Source organism: Vombatus ursinus, unplaced genomic scaffold (genome assembly GCF_900497805.2).
Source record: "Vombatus ursinus unplaced genomic scaffold, bare-nosed wombat genome assembly UNPS02014165.1, whole genome shotgun sequence".
NCBI lineage: Eukaryota > Metazoa > Chordata > Mammalia > Diprotodontia > Vombatidae > Vombatus > Vombatus ursinus.
Genome location: NW_020953943.1, coordinates 18165 through 43735, shown reverse-complemented (window position 1 = coordinate 43735; position 25571 = coordinate 18165). Strand labels below are relative to the sequence as shown.

General features: G+C 43.7%; 1 long non-coding RNA gene across 1 annotated transcript; it reads left to right on the top strand.

The window, feature by feature from the left end:
• Positions 1 to 14096: 14096 nt before the first annotated feature.
• On the top strand, positions 14097 to 25542 carry LOC114041044. The gene is made up of 3 exons (XR_003568870.1): positions 14097 to 14233; positions 19515 to 20245; positions 24891 to 25542. It is a non-coding gene; the product is annotated as an uncharacterized LOC114041044 (long non-coding RNA).
• Positions 25543 to 25571: the final 29 nt, after the last annotated feature.

Below are 25571 nucleotides of genomic sequence, written 5' to 3'. Positions count from 1 at the left end.
CTGGAAAAGAGTACAGTTGGGTGAATTCAGTATTCGTTGAATGGCCAAACCCAAAGAATCGTCAGCAATGGCTTGGCATCATCTTGGAGGCAGGTCTCCAGTGGGGTGTCCCAAGGATCTATGCTTTGCCCTGTGCCATGGAACATTCTTATCAATGACTTGAATAAGGGATGGACAATATGGTTATCCAGTTTGCAGATGACACCCATTTGGGTTGGACAGTTAACACATGGATGACTAAACCAGGATCCAAACAAAAAAGCTCTTGACAGGGTAAAGCACTGAGCCACACTGCATAAGATGAAATCAAATAGGGATAAATGTCAAATCTTACACTTGGGGGTTTCAAGAGATCAACTTCACAAATACAAGATAGCGGAGGTGTGGGTGGATGGCGGTACATCTAAAAAATGTCTGGGGAGGCACCTGTGGCCCTTGATTACCCGTTTCCAGTGCCATGACTTACCTGGCTCTCTGAGCCCAAACTGTAAGAGAAGGGGGTGGGATAAGGTGTAAGGAAAGGATTTTTCAGGAACACAACTACTCCTAATCTGCTAGTGGCAAGGGGCCCACCACAAAAGCCTTCTCTCCCATAGGGCTCGAGAACCCTCACTGCCCTTGGGCATCCTCCAGAGTCCACCATAGTTCTGATCTGTGAACTTCTCTGTTAGGACTGAAAAACAGATCTGTGCTCCCCCTGACAGCAGCTGTAGGTGCTTCCCCTGTCCAGTAGCCACAAGTTTGTGCCTTTTAACTAAAGCCTCAGGGCCCCAGGGTGGATGGTGCCAAGCTCAGTACAGTTGTGGGTCCTTCATCACATATCAGGAGCATCCATAGTATGAGGTCATGAGCCTCCTGCATGCCTACTATCCTAGGACCTGAGCTGATCCCAAGGCTTTTCCCCTAATCAATATTCCCTCTCTGGGGAGGGGGCCCAATCTTTGCCCCCTTTGAGACCTTGGCAGTGGGGCAAAATTAGGACTCGCTTTCCCCTTCGTCTGGGGACTCAGGATGACCATACAGGGGCCAGGGAATTCACTGTATTGCAAGTAAACACACATTCACCATAGTCCTATAGCAAGTTCCCATACTATTAAAAAAGAAAGGTGCCTCCCAACAGCACCATCCCTGGTCTCCCAAGAACTTTCTGAGGAGTTTTTCTAAACCATCTTAGAGAAAAGTGACTCTATCAATAGAGCAGAATCCAAATTTTTTCTCCAGGTTATATATATGGATCTGTTGGAAAGAATAAACAAGACCCTGGTGACTCTTCACTGTCAGTCAGTCAGGCAGCCAATAAAGATTTACTAAGCACCTACTATGTGCTAAGCGCTGATACAAAAAAAAAAAAGAGACAAAAGGCGATGCCTAACCTCAAGGAGCTTACAGTCTAATAAGGAGGAAGGAATGAGGAAAGGCCAGGGGGAATCAATCAGAACTATGTACAGAAGCAGTCCATTCTTAGCAGGCAAGTCTGTCTGGAGATCCGATTCCAGAAACTACTGGACTGGAGAGGCCTCTTGTAGGCTGATGTGGATTCATCACAGACATGGGCCCTGACAGGCTAGACAGCTGACCTGGCCAATCAGATGCACCAACATGCAGCTGCTGATCAGCAGGGGCAAACCGAGATGGGATGAGTCGTTATGCTCGATGAAGACAATTTGGGGCACAGTTGGGTTATCTGAGGACTCTGATTGGTGCAGGGAACCCAGTTAGGCAGGCATAGCTACTTCATTCTCAGACAGGGGGTCACATGGTTCCACACCCAGTACAAGATTGTATCACCCTCCCCTTGCCCATATCCAGCGTTTCTCACAGTGCCCAGCACCTAGAATGTGTTCAATAAATGTCTGTTGACTGACTGACTGATTGGCAATGAGCCCAACTTCTGCCATTTTTGAAACAGCCCCAACCTGCTTAACTAACTTTGTGTCACCTTCTGGTGGGTGCAGAAATGTCCCACAAACAACTCTAAGCAGTGGGGGAAAAAATCAGCAAAATTTCTCCATTTTTCATGATTCCCAACAAGGACAACTTGTAACTGCCCGGTGTAGGGCTCTCTAATGCCTAGGCCACTTGGCCAGCCCTACGGCCACCGCCTAGGAATCAGAGTAGATGACGATCTTCTCTGTCCCATTCCTCAAGGCTCCCTCACATGCCTGCCTACAGCCTGGAGCTTAGCACGCTGGGCAGACTCACCAGGATCTGCCCATTCCCTAGGGTATCGCCTCTTAGTAAATTAATGGCCACTGAAGCCACATATGTGCTTCTTAATTCTAGCTCCTTCTCTTTGAATTATTTCCTGTTTTTCTTATATGTAGCTTGTTTGTACATATTTGTTTGCTCATTGGCATCAAGGTCAGCTACCTCACTGATGGTAAATTATTTAACTTGAAAAGGCTACAAGCCAAGACCAAAGTGGAGGGAGTGTTGGTGTATGGTTTTCTGTTTGCAGATGATTGTGCACTCAATGCAGCCTCTGAAGCTGAGATGCAACAAAGTAGGAATAGATTATCTGCTGCTTATGCTAATTTTGGCCTAACAATTAACACCAAGAAAACACAGGTGCTCCATCAGCCACCACACCACCCATATATGGAGCCATCGGTTACAGCAAACGGAGAAGTTTTGAATGCTGTGGATAAGTTCACTTGGCAGTGTCCTTTCCAGGGATGTACACACTGATAATGAGGTTGACACACACATTGTCAGAGCTAGCTCAGTGTTTGGGAGACTCTGAAGGAAAGTGTGGGAGAGGAGAGGTATTAGGCCGCCTACCAAACTGAAGGTGTACAGAGCTGTTGTGATGACCTAATTGTTGTACGCCTGTGAAACCTGGACAGGATACCAGTACTGTGCCAGGAAACTGAATCACTTCCATTTGAATTGTTCTCGGAAGATTCTCAAGATCGCCCGGCAAGATAAGGTTCCCGGACACTGAGGTCCTTTCTTGAGCTCAACTGCCAAGCATTCCAACCCTACTGCAGAGAGTACAACTCCAATGGGCTGGTTATGTTGTTTGAATGCCAATCGTAGGCTTGCCTAAAAGACCATTTTACAGAGGACCCACACCAGGCAAGCCTTCACACGGAGGTCAGAAGAAGCAATACAAGGACACTCTCAAGGTCTCTCTCAAGAACTTTGGAATTGATTTGTGAGGCATGAAAGACACTGGCATAGGACTGACCAGCACGGCATGCCCTCACCAAAGAAGGCCCTGTGCTCGATGAGTGAGGAGGAATTGAAGCAGATCAAGAGAAACGTGAGATGTACAAAATTAGAGAATCCGTCCCAAGTGCTCCCATGGACCATTTGTGCCCGACTTGTGGTAGAGCCTTCTGAGCTCATATTGATCTGATCAGCCGCAGTCAGACACACTGGACTTTAACCCAGACATTGCGATATCATTTCGGTCCTCTTTGAGCACGAAGGCCAACGATCAACCAACCAATGTATTTGTCTGTTTCTTGTCTCCCCCATTAGTCTGTGAGCTCCTTCAGGACAAGCACTGTCTTTTGCTAGTTTTTTGTATCTCTAGTACTTAGCACAATACCTGGTGCACAGTAGGCGCTTAATAAATGTTTATTGACTAACTGACTGGATGGATGGAGCCATGGAGGATGCAAAATGTCATTTTCGGAATCCGGGTGAGGGTTGGGTTAGGATTCCAGGGTCTCTACTGGAGGCCTCAGTCTCTCAACTATTCATAACCTGTTTGTGAAGGAGATTTGGAATGGGTCCAAGTTGGGAGGTGAGGGTGACCCTGAGGTTTCGAGCCTGAGTGACTGAGAGACTGATACCCTACTTGAGACGCCTGCAGGCCATCCACTTGAGACGTCCAGGAGGCAGATGGCAATACAAGCCTGCAGCTCATGAGAGAGGCCGGAGATGGATGCTGAAACTGGTAGACCACAGCATTTGGTTCTCTCTCCTTATCCTCATTATTTTTCAGTGTTGGTTCCTGAACTCTGCACGTCTTTCCTTTGTGCTGGGCTAAAACCTTTTGATCCTTCCATCATATTAGGAGGCAAGGAGGATAGAACTGTCGACTGACATTTCGATTGCAAAGAGCATAAATAATTAGTGTAGCTTCCACCAATCATAGTGGAACCTGCAGAGCCCAAGACGGAGCCCAAGGGCCTGCATCTTACTGGTTATCCTCCTTAAGTCTGACACAAAAGACTAATGAGTATGATTTACAGGGGTGTGGTTTGACCTTTTCTCTTTTTTAAGTTAACGCTTGACTAATCATTGATCTCTCCCAGACGCCTGAGGGAGGATAAATGATTGCACAGAGAGTTGTAGGAGCTGCTCCCTTTCCAGGAAGCTTACTACCAATCCCAAAAGAGGATATTGCTGACACATCTAGAACCTCGGCCAATAGTGTTCCTTGATGGGGAATCAGCCAAATTGTCTCCCACATAAAGGGTTCAGGTGTCATTGAGAAAAGAGTTGGTGAATTATGAGGAGCACGGGACTGGGTCTTACATTTGGAAGTGTCTGAATTTCTGGCATATTGATGTGACAGCTGAAGGACAAAATTCCTGTAGTCACTCAAAGAATGGTGCCACGGAGTGGGCTAGGCTCCTTGTGACTGGTTGGGTCAGTTCGTGTTGTGTTTGGGCAGCGTCAGATCGTCTCTGAGATATCTGTGAGGAGGCGGTCAGTGAATAAAATGTATTAAGCACCTACTACGTGGCACTCACTGGGCTAAGAACTGGGGAGCAGCCAAAGGTGACCCACCATGTCCATTCTGGAAGCCAAGACCTGGATCTTTGTTGGGAAGGAATATGGGACTCCTCTTAGCCCTGGGGTGTGGCGTCTGTTGTACCAATGGCTGCCTTGCTTGCCCCTGGGGACTTTCCGCCCAGCCCCAGGCTCACCACTAGATGGTTTAGGTGAAATAGGCTGTAACCCAACATCCAAGGGACCCATCTGGTAGCATCACATCAGACCTCTTGGTAAGTTGAGAGAGCACAGATAGCGTTTGAGATAGGCCTGGGAGGAGTGAGGAGAACTTGGCCCTGACCCTTCTAGAAGCTCCACCCCAGGGCTGGATGAGATGACAGGACCTACTGGCTCTCTGGACCTCGTCCTTGAGCCCACGCGTGGAAAGCATTGACACATTTTGCGTGTGCCACAAATTGATACAAAACAGTCTCTTAACCAGTTGCAGATCAGACAATTAGGTCAGCACAGGAGGTAAGATGAGAAGTCTCCTGGGCTTGTCCATTAAAGTTTCACCAGGAGAAAGCCCAGATCTTTTATTGCTAATGATAATAGCTAATGGCATTTATAAAGACCTTTAAGATATACTAGGCACTTTAGAAAGATCATTTCATTTGATCCTTACAACAACCTTGGGAGGCAGGGGCTATTATTAGCCCCATTTACCAGATGAAGGTACTGAGGCACCACGCAACATCCCCCGTACTCATATGATAGATCCTATGAGGACTAGGTGGAGTGCATTTGATCTTTTAAATCCTATGTCGACACACATTTCAGGTCTTTTATTTTTAAGAATTGTGTCTTGTTCTCCTTGCTTTACAGAGTCAGGGTGATGTGAGAAGTATTGCAGGCCCCTGGAGATTCCTTACACGGCTGGTCCTGGGTGGCTGCTGCCTGTTGCTGCTGGGAGGCAGGTCAATGATTGTCTAGGAATGAATTCTCTCACTAATGGACAGTATTTGCTTTTGGAGGGGTCTCCGTCCTTCCTGAGTACATAGGGACAACTGATAAATGTTATGTAATGGGGACGGCCAATGAGGTCCAGTCCCTGGGAGCACACACAGTGTTTTCTGCTAATGCAGAAATGCATGTGGGCTGGAACACTCACAGACAGTCTGTAACTGGTCCTAGCCGCTAACCATGTGCTGCTGAAGAGGAAGTCTGGGCTGCATGCAAGAGGTATTAGTCAGCCAGGGACAGGAGCTGACTAATCCCTGCCCACTCCTCCAAGCTGGGAGGCAAAGACTGATCCCTTGGTGGGAAGGCACACCTTTGCTCTTTATTGTGGCCCATGAGCACTCTACCTTACTGTGGCTTCTGGATTTGTGCTTCCTGATTTTAAGTGAATATGCTTAGAGATGGCTATGATCCTGAGTTCAAATCTGGCCTCAGACACTTACTAGCAGTGTGACCCTGGGCGAGTCACTTACCCCTGCTTGCCTCAGTTTCCTCATCAGTAAAATGAGCTGGAGAAGGAAATGGCAAACCACTCCATTATCTTTGCCCAGAAAACCCCAAATGGGGTCACGAAGAGTAAGGCAAGACATGACTGAAAAATGACTGAAAATGATCTTGAACTTTGGAAAGTAAAGAGAGCATGCCATCAGAAGGTCTGGGTTTTGCAGCCAGACAGTCCAGCATGGAGGTCCCAAGGAATGACCTCCAGGACTCAGACTCATTCAGCGGCTGTGCTTCATTTGACTGTGAAGTTGGTAGCACCGATAAATTCTACAGCAAAAGACTCTCACAGTCTAATAGGGAAGACTGCATGCAAACAGTTATAAACATGCAACATTTTTTAATGATCTCTTTGGGATACAACCCTTGGAGTGGTATTGCTAGGTCGAAGGGTATGTGAAACTTTATAGCTCTTTGGGTGTAGTTCCAAATTGCTCTCCAGAATCGTTAAATTAGTCATGAACATGTTTTAACATTTTATAGCTATTTAACATTTCAACATACTTGGTTTCCTTTCAATCCTTTGCATTTGATTTTTTGCACTTAAAGCCTGATTCTGAGAAGGATGGTGTCTCTGGCTTCACCATACTGACTGCCCAAGGAAGTTTAACAAGTCGGGTCTAGAACAAGAACCATTTAACCTTTTAAAACAGCTCAGTGCCTTCACTGACCACTCCCCTCAGACTTCCTCTCTTCGATCAATAAATCCACTAAGCCTATGTGAATGAAAGGGTGTCATCTGTTTCATCCACACCCAACAATAATCAGGCATCTCCATCCGCTACATGGAGATTTGCGTGAGAAGGAGGAACCGGTGGTGACCTGGGATTCTCAGGGGTCTTCCCAAGTGGGATAAAGCTAGTTTTCCTACTTGGAGTGGATGTCCTGCTCTTAAGGGGAAGGGGTAAGGCACCTGGACTGTTCAGCCCAGAGCCTAGCCAGCTCACTTTTCAAAATAACATTCTGTATCTCTGCTACTTGTCTAATTGATGGTGGTACGGTTAACGGAAGACCCAATAGTAACAACTATGATTGAGAGGCTAGCTAGCATTTACACAGTACTCTAAGCCCTTCCAACGCTTTGCATATGCTTGCCAGCCCATGAGCCCTTATTAAGCTAACTCTGTGCCAGCCACTGGACTAAATACTGGGGATACCGAAATACCCTGCTAGGTAAGTGCTAGTATTACTTCCCATTTTACAGAGGAGGAAACTGAGGCTGAGAAAGGCTAAAGGGACTTGCCCAAGGTTACAAAGTCAGCATAAGCATCTGGGGTTTGAACTCGGGTCTTCTCAACTCTAGGTTCACTAGTGCCAACTCTAGCCACTGTGCCATTAGGCAATTGTAAAGTTCTACACACTGCTATTCAGTTATTTCATTCGTTGACTCTTTGTGACCCCAAACGACAGACACAGGAGCGGTTTGCCGTTTCTTTCTGAGAAAACTAAATTAAGAGACAACAAAACAGAATATTAGAGAACAGCACTGGCCCCGGAGTCAGGAAGACCCAATTTCAAATCTTAATCCCTCTGCGACCCTTCGTAAATACGCTTAATCCGTCTCAACTTCAGCTTTCTCATCTAAAATGGGGATGATAATAATAGCACTTACCTCCCGGGGGTGTTGGGAGGATCTATACGTGTGTCAAATGCTTTGTAAATCTTAAATCACTATTTAAGAGTGAGCTATTCTCATTGGCATTTTCATGCTGGGCAGCCACAATCAGGTGCCACTCCAAAGGTATAGAGAGAAACAGCGGCAGATTTAGAGGAGTGCCATGATTGAGGAATAACCCTGACCCCACTGCCAGCAGGGGCTGGTTATCTCCCCCTCCCCAAGGCCACAAACCCGAGAAGGGTTTGGAGGTTGCACCTCGAGGAGGGGCCTCCGTTGGGGAGGGAGGGCAGGGCTGCTCTCCACGGGATACACCAAGGAAGCAAACTTCAGGTAGGCTCTGCTAGAGTTTCTCCTTCGAGGCCTGATGGCCTTTGGGGGTGAGGAGGGGAAATCCGCCCTGTGCACCTGCAGAGCAGGGGAGGGCAGAAGGACTCCCTGTAAACCCAAAACCCTCTGGAGAGGACGTGTGAAAACAGGGCTGACGATTCTCTTGTGCATCAACCTGGCCCAAGCACCTGCTGGAGGCAGGGAAAGCAACCAGAATTGACCATCAGCGAGTCTGGAGATGGAAAAGAAAGCTGAGCCCAAGTCCTGGGCTGGAAAAGAGCCCACATTTAGGGGAATGCAAGGTGATACGCTCCTGGATTTGGGCCAGCTGAGCAACAGGGAAACCACAGCCCTTCCTTAGGTCTTAGACACGCCATAAGTGGCCTTGCCACATGTCTTACCAGATGGTAGAGGTTGAGTATAACAAGGGTGGGCTGTTGGACTAATCCTTCCTTGTTTGCTGTGGTAACAATCATACTTTGTTTTTCAAGGGCAGAAAAAAAAAAAACCAAAACCTGGTTTAATGAATCCTCAGCTGGGTCTAGAGAGTATTGAGGAACTGGAGACTAGGGTTTTGTGGGATTTAGCTCAACCTAACTGGTTCTGCCTTTGAAATGCAGCCCACCTTGTTAACTCACTAAGACTGCAGACATTCTAGCGCTTGGCTGGGAATTGACTCTGGCAGCTGCAAAAGAGAGGAAAATGGAGACGGGTACCCTAGCAGCCTCCCACTTTAACCCTAAACCTAACCCTAATCCTAAATATCTCCGACTCTTACAGCCCAGGTTTGACCATGGCACCCCCCCTCAACAAATTCCCATGGCTCCCTATCACCCCCTGTTTGGCTTCTAAAGCCGCTCATAGCTTAGCACCTCTGCAATATTCCTCCACCGTCCACCCCAGCATATAATCTTCTGTCAGTGACAGTGAACTCTGCTTCACTCTTCCATTTTTTGACACACCCCTATGACTGGAATGCCCTCCTTCCTCCACTCTGCCTCTTACTTCCCTGGCTTCCTTCATTTCCCAGCTAATGTCTCTTCTTCTGTGAGAAACCTTTCCTGATCCTCCTTAATCCTAGTCTTTTCGCTCTAGTGATTATTTCCAATTTATCCTGTTTATGTATTGTTTGTACCTAGCTGTTTTCACATGTCTCCTCTGTTAGACTTTGAGCTCCTTGAGAACATGGACTGTTTGCTTTCCTTTGTGTGTCCAGTGATTGGCACGGTGCCTGGCATGTAGGAGGTGCCCGATCTGTGTTTATTGACTCACTGGCTGATTGCCAGATGGCCCATGCACTTAAGACCCAAGTTCACAATCCGTCATATCTCACCTTGCAAAGGAGGTCTGAGTAAAAAAAGCACAGAAGGGGTCTGACAGTCTCAGAAAGAGCTTCAGAACCAGGTGGGGAATGACGTTTTCAGCAATGGCCACTGAGTAAGCAGTAGGGAGGTCAGGGAAGGCCTTCTATGGAGAGAGGAATGGCTAACTAGCATCCTTTAGACAGAAAGCCTCAGAGACACATTGGGAACCAGTCAGGTTATGGCTTTCCTGAGAGCAGTGATGACGTGACTATGCCTCTGTCTGCCCTTAATGGGGAGGTCTCTGGGAATTCCCCCCTGGTCTGGTAGGATGTGGGCACTCTGGTTTCCTGGGAAGCTTTCCTCCTGAGGGACTAGATCCAATGACCATGCTGGTGTGCTCTCCTTCCTGGCTTCACTTGGCCTTTCTTCTCTGTTCCTTCTCCAGCCCCTAGATTGGGTCGGTCAGGGCTCTGGATTTAGAAACCATCCATTTCTGCTCAGTGACATCTTTTTTCTTATTTGGGAAAGGAAGACAGTGGTCTGCCCCAGCCACAAATTCCTGTAGGCATTTGGTCTGTCATGCAATACAGGCACCCAGCAGCTGAACATGTAAAGTCAATTTTTAACATTCATTTTTTAAAATTTTGAGTTCCAAATTCTGTCCCTCCCTTTCCCCCTAGACATTAAGCAATTTGATATAGGTTATATAAGTTCAATCATGCAAAACATATTACCATATTAGTCATGTTGTGAAAGAAGAACCAGACCCAAAGGAAAAAAAAAGAAAGTGAAAAAACAGCATGTTTCGATCTGCATTCAGACTCCATCAGTTCTTTCTCTGGAGGTGGAGAGCATTTTTCATCACAAGTCCTTTGGAATTATTTTGGATCATTGTATTGCTGAGAATAGCTAAGCCATTCACAGTTCTTCATTGTACAACATTAGTGTGTACAACATTCTCCTGGTTCTGCTCACTTTACTTGGTATCAGTTCATTTGGGTCTTTTCAGGTTTTTCTGAAATCATCCTGCTTGTCATATCTTACAGCACTATGATATTCCATTACAATCATATACCACAACTTGTTCAGCCATTCCCCAGCTGATGGCAGCCCCTCAGTTTCCAATTCTTTGCCACCACAAAAAGAAATGCTATTAATGTTTTTTTACTCCCTGCCCCAGCCTTTTAAAATTTCTTTGGGATACAGACCTATCAGTGGTATTGCTGGATCAAAGGGTATGTACAGTTTTATAGTCCTTTGGGCATAGTTTCAAATTGCTCTCCAGAATGGTTGGATCAGGACAGAGGGAAAGCAGTGACTTGCTTGAGCTCTCCTCTAAACCCCTCCAAATACCTGAAAAAAAATGGCTCTAAACAAATTCTAAAGCAGCAGAACCCACAAAAAGACAGAGTGAAACAAATTTCCAGCCCAAGATAACCTGGATAGTTGATCGGAAAGGTATATTGTGCTGGACGGGTAGAGGAGTGCAGTTTGGCGTGGGTGCGTAGGCCGCAGAGGACCTGCAGCAGACCTCAGAGGGCTGAATCGCGGGCAGCTGTGGTGGTTTCCAGACTTCTCCACCCAGGAACGACAAAGACAACTTGGAAGGTCAGTGGGAAAAGTCTGTGACTGCGGTGAGAGAAGGAGCTAGGTCTTAGCCGCAAGTCTCAAGCACGGACCAGGGCCGTGGCTGTTTCCTGAGCTTCCGGCCCACAGACTGAGAGGGAATCAAGTGGCTGATGAGAAGGGGATTGCAAGGTTCTCTTTGCCAGAGCTGAGGCAGGAACCTCTTGCTTTACCGGTGTTTGGATCCGGGTCACGGTTCTGAGGGGCGGTCCTGGGGCGAGGAGGAGTGTTGGCGCGGTGGAGCTTGTTGTGGTGGTGGAGAGGAAACACCTTGCCCCTTATCATACCCCCTTGGAAGAACTGAAAATTTACGGGTCCCTAGAAGTACCTCTGAAAACAGCTCTACAAACCCCGAAGCTTGGGACAGTACATTCTCCACATTGGAAGCAGACTCTTACCTTAACAAAGAGTTTAAAGCTCAAGTAATTGGCTGGGATCATGAGTAAGCAGCGAAAAAAGAGTCAGACTATATTATCTTACTCTGGTGACAAAGAAGATCAAAACATACAATCAGAAGAAGACAATAAAGTTAAAGCTCCTACACCCAAAGCCTCCAAGAAAAATATGAATCAGTCCCAGGCCTTGGAAGAGCTCAAAAGGGATTTTGAGAAGCAAGTAAGAGAAGTAGAGGAAAAACTGGGAAGAGAAATGAGAGTGATGCAAGAAAATCATGAAAAACGAGTCAACAGCTTGCTAAAGGAGACCCAAAAAAATACTGAAGAAAAGAACACCTTAAAAAATAGCCTAACCCAAATGGCAAAAGAGGTCCAAAAAGCCAATGAGGAGAAGAATGCCCTAGAAAGCAAAATTGACCAAATGGAGGAAGTCCAAAAGATTACTGAAGAAAATACTTCCTTAAAAATTAGAATAGAGCAATTGGAAGCTAGTGACTTTATGAGAAATCAAGACACTGTAAAACAAATCCAAAAGAATGAAAAATTAGAAAACAATGTGAAATATCTCATTGGAAAAACAACTGACCTGGAAAGTAGATCCAGGAGAGAGAATTTAAAAATTGTTGAACTATCTGAAAGCCATGATCAAAAAAAGAGCCCAGAATGGTTGGATCAGTTTACAAGTCCACCAACAGTGCTTTAGTGACTCAATTTTCCCATATCCCCTCCAATGCCAGATTTAGAAATTTAGAAAATTTCCTGAAGACTATTAATTGGGGAGGGGGGGTGAATGTGTTAAATACACAGAATTTAAAGCAGACTTCATTTGCATTTTTTCATCATATTGCTAAGACATATTTTTTGTTGTTCAGTGGTCAATTCTTAGTGACCCAATCTGGGATCTTCTTAGCAAAGATACTTGAATGGTTTGCCATTTCCTCCTCCAGCTCATTTTACAGACGAGGAAACAGGCATACACAGTTAAGTGACTTGCCCAGGGTCACACAGCTAGTAAGTGTTTGAGACTAGATTTGAATTCAGAAAAATGACTCTTCCTGACTTGGGGCCTGGTGCTCTATCCACTGTACCACCTCACTGCACCTTTCTAAAATTAGAGGATTCTTTACCCAAGCCTTGAAGGTTACCTGGGACTCAAGGGTGGCAAACTGTGACCAACTCCCCAAAGAGGGGGGGTGATCACTGCATTATCCCCTGTAATTAATTCATTATCAAGCTGGGAAATTATACATTTGACAAACATATGAGTTTAATGTGCATTATTAACATTTTCCCCATAACGTTCTTCAGTGTAGAATCAACAAAACCATAAATCAAGCTCTGATTTGTAGTGCTTGCCAATTTTTGAGGTCACACAGCTAGAAAGTGTCTGGGGCCAGATTTGAACTCAGGAAGATGAGTCTCTATCTACTGAACCACCTAGCTGCCTTTTATTAAATAATATAACACAATATTAATTTTTCTTGGAATCTAGAAGTCATTTACAGACTGTCCCATAAATTAAATGAGCATAATGATTACTTAGGGCAGCTAGGTAGTGCAGAGGATAGAGTCCGGAGCCTAGAGTCTGGAAGATCTGAGTTCAAATCAGACCTCAGACATTTACTACCTGTGTGATCTTGGGCAAGTCACTTAACCTGGTTTGCCTCAGTTTCCTCATTTGTAAAAATGAACTGGAGAAGGAAATGGCAAACCACTCCAGTTTTCTTTGCCAAGAAAACCCCAAATGGGATTTATGAAGAGCTGGATATGACTGAAACAACTGAAAAGCAACTAGCTGTCTCATAATTTACAGGAGCATAGGAGCCATTGGAAACATCTCATAAATTAACCAAGGCCATATCCTGGGACTAGGTGCTAAATCATGGGAAGCCAGTTAGGCTTTGCTCTAAAGGCTCTCCTCAGACCTGCTAACTGTCCATGGTCTGTAAGCCTCAGGTAAGCTCCACACATGTTCAGTAAGACCAGTTGGTTGACTGTTGTCCTTCATGCTTGAAGAGGACCCAATGACATCACTACATAGAGGACAATGTACAGTGAGTGGAACTGTGGCTGATCAGGATAATACAAGTTTAGAAGGCTCTACCACAGGTCAGGCACACATAGTCTATGTGACCATTTGGGAAGGAGACGTCTCTAAATTTGGACATCTCACATTCTTTTGAGCTATTTCAATTCTGCCTTGCTCATAGAGCACAGCGCCTTCTCTGACGAGGACACGCCATGCTGGGCAGTCCTGTGCCAGTGTCTCCCATGTCACACAATCAATTCCGAAGTTCTTGAGAGAGACCTTGAGAGTGTCTTTGTATCTCTTCTTCTGATCACCATGTGAGAGTTTGCCCTGTGTGAGTTCTCCATAAAATAGGCTTTTAGGCAAATGTCATTTGGCATTCAAATAATGTGGCCAGACCATTGGAGTTGTACTCTCTGCAGTCAAGTTTGAATGCTCGGCAGTTCAGCTTGAGAAAGGACCTCAATCTCTGGTATCTTATCCTGCCAGATGATCTTCAGAATCTTCCTAAGACAATTCAGATGGAAACGATTCAGTTTCCTGGCATGGTGCCGGTTTTATAGGCATACAACAATGAAATCAGCACAATGGCTCTGTAGACCTTCAGTGTGTTAGGCAGCCTAATACCTCTTCTCTCCCACAGTTTCCTTCAGAGTCTCCCAATCACACAGAGCTAGCTCTGGCAATGTGTGCGTCAACCTCATCATCCGTGTGTAACATCCCTAGAAAATATACTGCCAAGGTAAGTGAATTTATCCACAATATTCAAACTTTCTCTATTTGCTGTAACTGATGGTTCCACGTATGGGTGGTGTGGTGGTGGCTGATGGAGCACCTGTGTTTTCTTGGTGTTAACTGTTAGGCCAAAATTAGCACAAGAAGCAAAGAATCAATTCATACTCTGTTACTTCTCAGCTTCAGAGGCTGCATTGAGTGCACACTCATCTGTGAACAAAAAGTCATGCACCAACACTCCCTCCACTTTGCTCTTGGCTTGTTAGCCTTTTCAAGTTAAATAATTTACCATCAGTGAGGTAGCTGACCTTGATGCCGCGTTCATCCTCATTGAAGGTGTCTGACAACATGGCTGAAAACATCATGCTAAAAAGCATGGGAGCAAGCACAGAGACTTGTTTCACTCCACCGGTGACCGGGAAAGCACGAGAGCATTGTCCATTATCCAGAATCCAGGCAAGTGTGTCATCATGAAATCGACGTACAATGCTGATGAACTTCTCTGGGAAACCAAGTTTTTACATAATTTTCCATAAGCCTTTGCAACTGACAGTATCACAGAACTTGGTCAGATGGACAAACATTGTGTACAGACCTCTGTCTGCTCCTGGCATTTCTCCTGGGGTTGTCGGGCAGCAAACACTGCATTGACTGTTCCTCAGCCCTTTCTGAAGCCACACTGGCTGTCAGGTAGGGATCATCTTCCAGGTGAAGGATCAGTCTATAAAGGAGGACTTTGGCAAGAATCTTGCCAGCAATGACAGATTGAGACCCCCCCCCCCATTATCAGGTCAGTCTATTTCCTTTACGTCTACAGAGATGGACAATGGAGGCATCCTTGAACTCCCGGGGGAGTAACCCTAACCCTTTTGCCATATAACCCAGAAAATTGTAGTCAGCTTTTATATGAGCAATGGACCCCCTGCCTTCTAAATCTCAGCTGGAAAAGAATCAGCACCAGGCTCTTCGTCACATGAGAAGATCCTAATGGCATTCAAAACCCCTTCTTCATTTGGAACTTCAGCTAGGGAGGGATTGACTTCGGTCCAAATCCATTTTACTGCTTCTCAAAGCTAGATTAACTTGGTCTCCAAACATTTAAATATATGGATAATAATTTTCCAAAGGGAGAGGGTGCCATGTTCCCAGATAACTGTTTCCACTGAAATGACTACGGTATCTGTAAGATTAACCACAAATCATTAGAAGTCAATGAACATTTATTAAGCACCTAAGACGTGCCAGGCACGGGGCTAAGTGCTGTCTCCTAATTTCTCTGTGAGTATTTTGTAGAAAGCTTAAAGATAGATCCTGCTACAATGGCATTTAGGGAAATGGTTCTTTAAGTAACAAAAAATCAATCTATAACAATAATATGATCCCTTGGAGTTGTCAGTTCACTTTACACATATGCTTTTAGATTCAGTCTTCATCACATCCTTGTGAGCTGCAGATGAGGAAAATGATTATCAAGAAATCAAATATCCCAGCATGGGCTAATGAGCATCAGAGGGAAAGCCAGAAGCCATCATCTCTGTCCTGAATCCAAGTCCAGAACCCCTTTCGACTGGATTCCATGCTAACTTCAAATGGGGCTAAATCCTCCAACCTTTATCTTTCCAAAGCTACAAGTGCCGAAATCAACATTTCTAATATGTCTCTAAATTTTATCTCCAGTTTGTTTCTAAAGTCAAGAAGAGCCCTCATGTGCTATTAAGATTCTAAATTCTCCTTGTCCACTGATAGTTATGTTTTCAAATGTGAGGAGGATCTGTTCCAATCATTTTTACATTTATAGTATTACAGGTTGCTGTTATTATTATGTTGTATGTTATTATTAAGGCTTCATCACTGAATGAGCACTGCCTCAGTCAAACTGAGACCTGTTAAGGACCTTAGCTTGAGAAGGCCAAGGATCCCCACTGCATCCAGGGCCATCTCCAGCTGTCCTAATCTATATCGGGCCACTGGATCTAGATGGCTCCAGAGGTGAAAATGAGGCTGGTGACTTTGCACAGCCTTCCCTCTTTTAAATCCAATTCACTCACCTGTCATGGCATCACCTTCCTGATGTCATGTTCCTCTTCAAGAACAGCAGCAGCAGCAGCAGTTACAGGTATGTCTTTGAAACAGGAATACAAATCTGTAGAAATAAAATACACCTTGGCATGTTGAGGAAATTTTGTTGCTGTTGGTCTTTTGTTCTCAAGGAGGACCAAGTCTTGACTTTCCTGTGAATTGGATTTAAGTGAGGCAGAGTTTCAAAAAGCCATCAGCCTCACTGGGGTCCAGCGGCAGGACAAAAGTCAGGATGACTGGAGACATCCAGGATGCAGTGGGTGACCTTGGCCTTTCCGAATGAAGGTCTTGCCAGGTCTCCACCTGTCTGAGGCAACACCCATTCAATGACTAAGGGCTAGGTAAGAATTGAGACAAAAGATGGCCCAATTTACCATCACAAAAATAACAATCTTCGAGGGGAAGACCTCAGAGTTTTGGGCCAGAACAGAAGACAATTGTTATTTACACTCCTAAGCCACCGAAACCTAAACAATTTAGCTCAAAGATGAATGTTATAAATCATTACTCAACCAAGTAAGAATTAACTTAATTGGTTAAATATTCACAGGATGCACTTCATTTATTTTTCTTTAAAATTTTCCCTTTTATTAACAACTTGAAAACCAGCAACAGCATGAACATTAAGAAAGATGACTACAACGGAAACCAGGAATCTCTACAAGTTACAGCTCAGTTTTTTAAATAGATAGACAATTCAAATTTAACATCTTGTAGTTCCTACTCTTTTTTTTTTTCTTTCTGGTGAGGCAGTTGGGGTTGAATGACTTGCCCAGGGTCATACAGCTAGTAAGTGTCAAGTGTCTGAAGCTGGATTTGAACTCAGGTCCTCCTGACTCTAGGGCCGGCGCCCTACCCACTGCACCACCAAACTGCTTGCCTGAATGTCACACCTCCTGAACTTCTGGGCCTAGAGTCAGGAAGACCTGAGCTCAAATATGGCCTTAGATGCTTATGAGCTGTGTGACCCTGGTCAAATCACTTCACCCTCTTTGCCTTAGTTTCCTCATGTATAAAATGAGCTGAAGAAGGAAAGACAAACCACTCCAGTATCTCTGCCAAGAGAACCCCCAGTTGGGTCATGGACAGTTAGACACTATTAAACTACAATAGCAATATACTTCTAATCCATAACTTTTCTGCCAAGAGGTGAGGAAATGGAATTCATCATCAGTCTACTGGAATCATGACTGGGGTCATGACTCACTATTCCCCAGAAATGCCTAGTAAACAATTACTAGGAAAACAGTCTGGTAGGAATTAGGTTTAGAACAATGACTCATACCGCATGGATACATGGGCTAGATATAAAAAGTCGTAGACAAATTAGACAGGCTTAACTTAAATAGCTTGTGAGAATAAATCACACACTCCACAGTTCTGAGAATATTAAAAGTATCTCCCCCTGCCCCCTATTCTAGAGAAGCACAATGAAGACAGGAGTTGGCATTGATCACAGAAGAGGCAAATCAAGTCTGCTGACAGAGTTTGAGAGGACTTCAGAATGCCATAGCATCTGCTTGGGTGATAACATGAACTCTTATTTTCAGGGAAGAGAGAAAGTCAGTCAATCAGTTAGAAAAGAGTTATCAAGGCTGATTGCAAATCTTCAAATGCCTTAATTCTCAATGTAACAAGACTAGTGAAGTGAAGCCAGGGACACTTCCCTAAGAAATTCAATATGATGGGAGAGTGTTTCAACTTGGAGCATTGGATGGTAAGGTACTGGGTAATGAGAGAAATAAGCAATAAAGTATCCATAAATATTTTTAATTCACAGAAATAAAGCCAAAAAAAGGACAGAAGAGGCAGCAAATGAAAAACGTGATGTTGTTATTACCTTGGGAAATTTAACACACATTTACATATGTATAGATATAGATATTAACACACATACATTTATATATATACACTTAAACTATACACAATATGAGTTCACAGTTCTTACACAATTCTCTTTCTTATACTTTTATATTAAAATGTTTGTGTTTCTTGATGATTAAGTTTACAATAAAAAAGACAAAAATTTAAAAGAAATTCAGTATATAAACCTGATTTTTGGTCTCACAATTTATAAATTCATATTCATAAAATCAGAAGATTTTTATTTCTATATTTTCTTCTGTGATATCATAAATTAAATTCTTATAACAAATCTCAGGGGTAAAAATATTTTTACTTACTTATTTCCCATCATATCTTCTGTGGGCAACTGGGTGGCAAAGTGGATAGGGCACTAGGCCTGGAGTCAGGAAGACCTGAGTTCAAATTCTGTCTCAGATGCTTACTAGCAGTATGACTCTGGGCAAGTCACTTAACTCTCTGTCTGCCTCAGTTTCCTCATCTGTGAAATGAGGATAATAATAGCACCTACCTTTCCAGAGTTGCTGTGAGAATCAAATGAGATTATAATTGTAAAGCAATTAGCACAGTGCTGGGCACATAATTGACACTCTATAAATGTTAGCTATCATTATTTTTATTATTATTATCATAGTTCTTAGCATAGTGCCTGACACATAGTAGGTACTATCTAAATATTAGCTGCTATCATCATCATTATTATTATAGTTCTTAGCACAATGTCTGGCATATAGGTGCTATGTAAATGTTAGATGCTATCATTATTATTATTGTTGTTGTTCTCAGTATAGTGCCTGACACATAGTAGGTGCTATATAAATGTTAACTGCGATTATTATTATTATTAAAGATCTTAGCACAGTGCCTGGCACATAGTAGGTGCTATATAAATATAAATGTTAGCTGTTGTTGTTGTCGTTGAAGTTCTTAGCATAGTGCCTGACACGTGGTAGGTGCTATATAAATGTTAGCTACTATTATTATTAGCTACTATTTTCTTGTGATTGGCCAGAACAGAAGGAAAGAATGAAAAGAGTAGATTAAGTAGCTACTCCATTTGGACCCTAGTTCCATTAAGGAAGCTTGGAGGAGTTTCATGCCTGAAAAACGAAATGAAACGACCGACCCTCCATTTCCCCTCTTAAGCTGACTCCAGTCCTATCAAGGGCATTTTTTTTTTAACCACCTCTTCTCCCTGAACAAGCTTAACCTTCTATCAACAAACATGCCTAAGAGATGAAAACAAAGCCTTTGGCAGCCGCCCCTTATTCCTATAGCCAGCACAATAGTTAACTTTCTTCTTTGGGATCTCTTCCATGACATCACACTATTTTTCCTCCTTGCAGAGAGAAGGTCATCAGTGTCCTGGTGCATTCCAGTCAGGTTCTGACGTCAAAAAATGAAAGTGGTTTAAACAGACTGTCTGCCGCATCCTGAGATGGTCCTAAGCGCCATGAAAACGCCTACGGCCTCCTGCTGCCCTCGAAATTGTTTTCCTCCTAGACTCTCAGAAGAAGGTAAAAGATAACGTTTCTATGGGAACCCAGGTGCCTGCAGAGTGATACTCAAGTCTATAGTCCACCTGCGCCCTAGGAGATCGGATTCACAGATCAGGCTTCTAGAGATATTCTGTTATTCCCGCTGTTAACCATCAATGGTGGTAAGGGTCCCAGTTTCATTTAAACAATTGACATCAATTAGCTTTAACAAAGGGATGTTTCCTGAGATGATCCAGCAAGAATGGAAGATACAAACATATTCCCCCATCACCTGGAGGCACCATGTGTATATCTCACTGTATTGCCTTGGTCCCTAAGGAGAGCAGGGTCAGACTTAACAAAGCAGTAATGAGCTGTGATGGGAATCTCTCACTGCATTTAATTATGCCATTTCCAATAGATATTTGGTGAACTGTTTTGTATTAATATTAACATCACTTGGCTAACCTCACAGACTCATGGAATGAGAGAGTGAAGGAAAGACTTTTTTACATTCTTCAGAAGGGAAGGCAAAGGGGAGTTGGACCTTCTCAAAGCAACTGAGTTATTTGTAGAAGGATTCTCCTTATTCTCATGCTGTAAGTATGTAAATCTCCTCTCAAAATCAGCCCACTGTGAACCCTCTCAGTGTAGCTTAGACTGTAGGTAAAAAACTATAGGTAAAAAACTATAGTCTACCTATAAAGTTTTTTTTAACTAGGTTTGTTTCCTTGGAGGTTATATGAGATTATGACTCTATTTAACTAAGTTTGATCAACTTTTATGATATGGAAGGACGTGTGGAATTATAAATCTGTCTTTTTTAATGACAGACTCTCTCTCAGACATTTATTAGCTGTATGACCCTGGGCAAGTCACTTTACCTCTGTTTGCCTCAGTTTCCTGATAAGTGAAATGAGGATAATACTAGCACCTACATCTCCAGGGTTGTTGTGGGGATCAAATGAGATAATAGTTGTAAAGTAATTAGCACAGTGCTGAACACTGTGATAGTAGTAGACGCTCCATAAATGTTAGCTATCATTATTGTTATTATTACTATTATTATAGTTCTTAGCACAGTGCCTGACACATAGTAGGTGCATATAAATGTTAGCTATTATTTCTCTGTCTCTCTGACAAAATTTTCTCTATAAAAGCTTGTCAGATACTCCAATGTTAGCTCAAGATTAATATTACTTTTTTTTTGAATCCTGAACCTGGGCTTACATATAATAAAACCTAGGTTATTACCTCTATAATTTCTGGGTGGCAATAGAATTATTTCAGTAATCTACTACAGGAATCCAAAGAGGAAATATTTCTCCCATAACAGAACATTCACCCTACTAAGTTCGCTTCAGAATATTTGCCAATGGATGCATTGCTCCCACTTGGCCGGGTGAAACAGCTCCCTTGAGACTTGGATCCTCACTGTCTGGGCATGGACTCTAGCTCCCATACCCCTGGGGACTCACGATTCTGATCTTTTGAAGTTGGTGGCTGTTTCCCATACTCCACCTATAGGAGGGTAGAACAAACACAAAGATAAAAAGAACATATTGTTATATGTTAACATATCTACATGTCATATTATGTATGAGCCATCCTAAGGCCATAGCCTCCAAAGAGGAAGGCTGGGAACTTTCTCCCTTTATAGCATTGTGTCGCTCACTCAGATGGAAGCCAAAAAGCCTTCTTTCAACTGGAAAACCAGAGCTAGTGACAAAATGCCTATGCAAGCTCCAGATCGGGGAGCAGCTAGGTGCAGCACTGGGCCTGGAGTCAGGAAGACACAAGCTCAAATCCAGTTTCAGACACTTTCTAGCTGTACGACCCTGGGCAAGTCACTTGACTTGACTGATGTCTGCCTCATTTTCTTCAACTATAATGTAGGGATAACAACAGCAGGGTTGTTGTGGGGATCCAATAAAATCACATTTGTAAAATTCTTGGCACATAGGAGGCACTAACAGATGCTTTCTTCCTTCTATTCCATGTCATCATGCCTTTCTGGAAGCAGGATTCCCCAGGCTCTTCCAAGTGGGGATCGAAATCAACCACTTCCCCGTGTCCCCTACCCCTATTTGAGAAACCAGGAGGGGGTTTTTTTAGGGGGATGAGGTGGGGAGGGAAGTGTACTAGTAGGAAAAAAAATCTCTTCGTGACTTCAGCTGTTTCATGCTTGGTATTTTGATAAGTGAGGAGACAATGGGATTGTTTCTTACGTGTAAGACCATCCGTATTTTTGTTTTAAGGCCTTTAATAGCTGTTTCCTCCCATTTTCTTTCAGGAGTCCTTGACCTTGAAAGTTCTAGTAATCATTTCCATATTTCCTCCCTGCACATTAAAATTGGTCGTCCATTGTTCATTGGGGACCATTGGCCCTTGGGACTCTTAAATCTTTTCAAATGCGTGATTTTGTCCCAGTCTAAGCTTCTCTCTGTTAACTATTGTGGTTGTGTGTGTATGTCTATGGGAAGGGGGAGTAATCACACATGAAAAAGATCCATTTACCCCATAGCTGGCATACCAAGATGTCTCTCTTTCCTCTGGCGAAACATCTCCCTCCTCCCAGCTTCTATGATTCATTTCACGTAGCCTTATACTCCACACTAGGGGACAAAAGAAGACTAATGAGAGTGCTTATGTTGTCTCAGAGACACACGTCCTGTCTAGAGGAGGAGAAGTTGATTTTTAACATTTTTTTTTGAGTTCTAAATTTTCTCCTTCCCTCCCCTCCCCTCCCCCACCCACTGAGAAGGCAAGCAGTGGGCTATCAATTATACATGTGAAATTATGCAAAACGCATTTCCATATTAGCCACGTTACAAAAGAAAAAAAGAGCCAGGAACATCAAGAATGTGGGAAAAGTCTGTTTTGATCTGCACTCAGAGTCCATCAGCTCTCTCTCTGGAGGCGGCTGACATTTTCCATCATGGATCCTTTGGAATTGTCTTAGATCATTGCCCTGATCATTGCAGCCAAGTCAAGTCTTTCACAGTTGATTATTGTTACAATGTTTCTGTCACTGAATACAGTGTTCTCCTGGTTCTGCTCACTTCACTTTGCATCAGTTTATGTCTTCCCAGATTTTTCTGCAATCAGAGGAGTAAAGTTCTGCTCCATCTTGACCCCAGAGACATTTAGTCTCAGACCATGTCTTTCTCTGTCTCTTATAATGATGAGGAAGTAAGGAAAAGAACAATTCCATGTCTACTGGATCACGAGTCCAGGCCCCCTTGCTACCAAGGCAGGTCCAACCTTTAATCAAGTTCACTGGCAGCTTGGGGTAGCTGATGCTGACCAAGTCCCAGACGTGGAGAGTGGCTCGTAGACTAAAGGGACATATTTTGGGTTAGCCTCTCTCTAGTGTAAGAAATAACTCAATTCATGCTGGGTTGGAGATACCCTGGAACGATTTGTATCAAAAGCCAATTCACACAGAGTTAGGATAGGTAGGAAAGGGGGTAAGGGAAATCATTCTGTAATTATTCTTCAATCTACTTCAACCTACTTACCTTTTGGTAAGAGGACACATTGTTCTTAGCACTAAGACCTTCTCCTCTAACCTTATCAAAGATCTGGCTCATTTAACATCAAAAGGTTAGTTTGACATACACTTAAATGAGAACCTGACAAGTGCACAAAGTTTCTTCACTAAAACTTTAATAGAAATAGGGGGACAGTTAAATTTTATTTTATATGTTATTCCAAATTTAACAAACACCAAACAAAACAAGCATTTCCATATATATAAAGCAAATTTAAAAAAAAAAATAAGACAATGCAAAGGTAAAAGGACCTATTTGTACAAAAAAAAAGTTTTTGTGGTGGCCAAGAATTGGAAATGAAGGGGATGTCCATCAATTGGGGAATGACTGAACAAACTGTGGTATATGATTATGATGGAATAGCATAGTGCTAAAAGAAATGACAAGCAGGACAATTTCAGAAAAACCTGGAAAAACTTACATGAACTGATGCAGAGTGAAGTGAGCAGAACCAGGAGAATATTGCACACTTAACAGCAATATTGTGTGATGACCAGCTGTGAATGCCTTAGCTCTTCTCAGCAATACAGTGATACAAGGTAACTTGCCCAGGGTCACCTGGGGACCCAACCAGCCAGAGTGAGGGCAAGCTGGTGATGACATTCCATCAGTATCACCTGTGCAGAAACACAAAGCAGAAGAAAATGAATCATTTATTCAAGGCTCATAAGTGTCAGGCAATGTGCAAAGCTCTCTACAAATACTATCTCATTTAATCTTCACAACAGTAAGTGAGCACCCATTTTACTGTGTAGAAAACAGAGGGTAAGTGCCTTGCCCAGGGTCACACAGCTAGATTGTGTCTTAGGGTCACGTTTGAACCCAGGTCTTCCTGACTCTACAACCAGTGTTCTATGCACCGTGACACCAGTTACCTCAATTAGGCAGAGCTCTGAACGAACATAATCTGATAGCTTTTACAGATTCCCAAGAGTAATCTGGGTGGTTACTTCTGACTTAACTCCTAAGCCTAAGAAGCCACAAATCCCAAAAGAATTGTTTATCTCAAGGAAACCAGTTTAAAGACCCTATTGTAGTGTGAACCAAACGGGATGTCTCTTGGAGAGGGAGTGAGAGAGGGAGGGCTGGGGGTGGGGGTGGGTGGAAATCTAGGCAATTTAAAAAACAAAAGATATCACTAAAAGTTATTTTAGAGAATAAAACAGGGTGAAACTGCAAGTGCAGATATAAATGTAAAGGTAGATATATAATACATCTGTATGGGTAGATAAATAATTGTATAAGTAAAGGTAAACACATAATTATATATATGTCAAGGTAAATATCGGATTATACATTTAAGGGTAGAGGATGATTATAAGGTTAGACATATGATTACATATGTGGAAGGATAGACATAATTATATATGTAAAGGTGGATTATATAAAAATATAGGTAAGAGTCGACATAATTTTGTATGTGTGTGTGTGTTTGTATGGTAATTATATTATAGTATATGTGTAAGGATGGATATATAATTGATACGACCTCAAAAGGCCCAGACCAACCAATAGAAAGTATAAACTTCTTTCCCTTCCTTCCCCCTCCTCCTTCCCTCCCCTCCCCTGTCCTCTTCCCCTCTCCCCCCCCTCCAGCAACCAACCAACTGGAGGGTCGTCCAACGTCAGGAGTTGGACTGGGGGGTCAGGGACAGACCAGGGCTTGAATCTTGTCTCTGATACTTTCTAGCTCGATGACCCCACGAGAATGACCTCAGCTCTGTCTCAGCTTCTTCTGTGCTATGGAGGAAATGATAATACCAAGGGAATCTGTCAAAGAACTTTGCAAACCTTCAAACCCTACTGAAAGGCAGCCGTGATTCGGGGTCCGTTCCCCAAAGGGACTCAACGCGCCCATAAACCAGTATTGTTACTCAGGGTGTCTGTCCCAAGGGCCCAAAAGTAGCACTCGCTCCCACCAGCACTGTTTGTCCAGCTGACCGCAGGTGTCATTTTGCGCGCTGAGATCAATCAAGTCTCCCGGGACTCCGGCACTTGGACCCAAGATGGCATCGGTCGGCCTTGGCAAGTCAGAATTGGAGGAGGAGGAAGCGGAGCAAAAGGAGTCAGAAAGGGGTTTATCTCTTAGAGACCCCTCCCAAGCTCTGCATACCACGAGATGAGAGGGGTGTCCAGTTGAGAAGGAAGAAAATGTTTTAAGTGCTTAGAGATCTCCGTTTGCGGGGCAGATGAGGAGATGGGGAGGGGAGCAAGAACTTTTGGATGCGGAAAACAGCCCCCTGTGGCTGCCCCCCTGCTCTTCAGAGACTTTTTTTCCCTCACTGGGCGGGGTCCTGGAAGCCACGCCCTCTATACTCATTCCCCTACCCCCACCCCCCACCCTGGACACCTTCCAGGCTGTTTGCGCGAG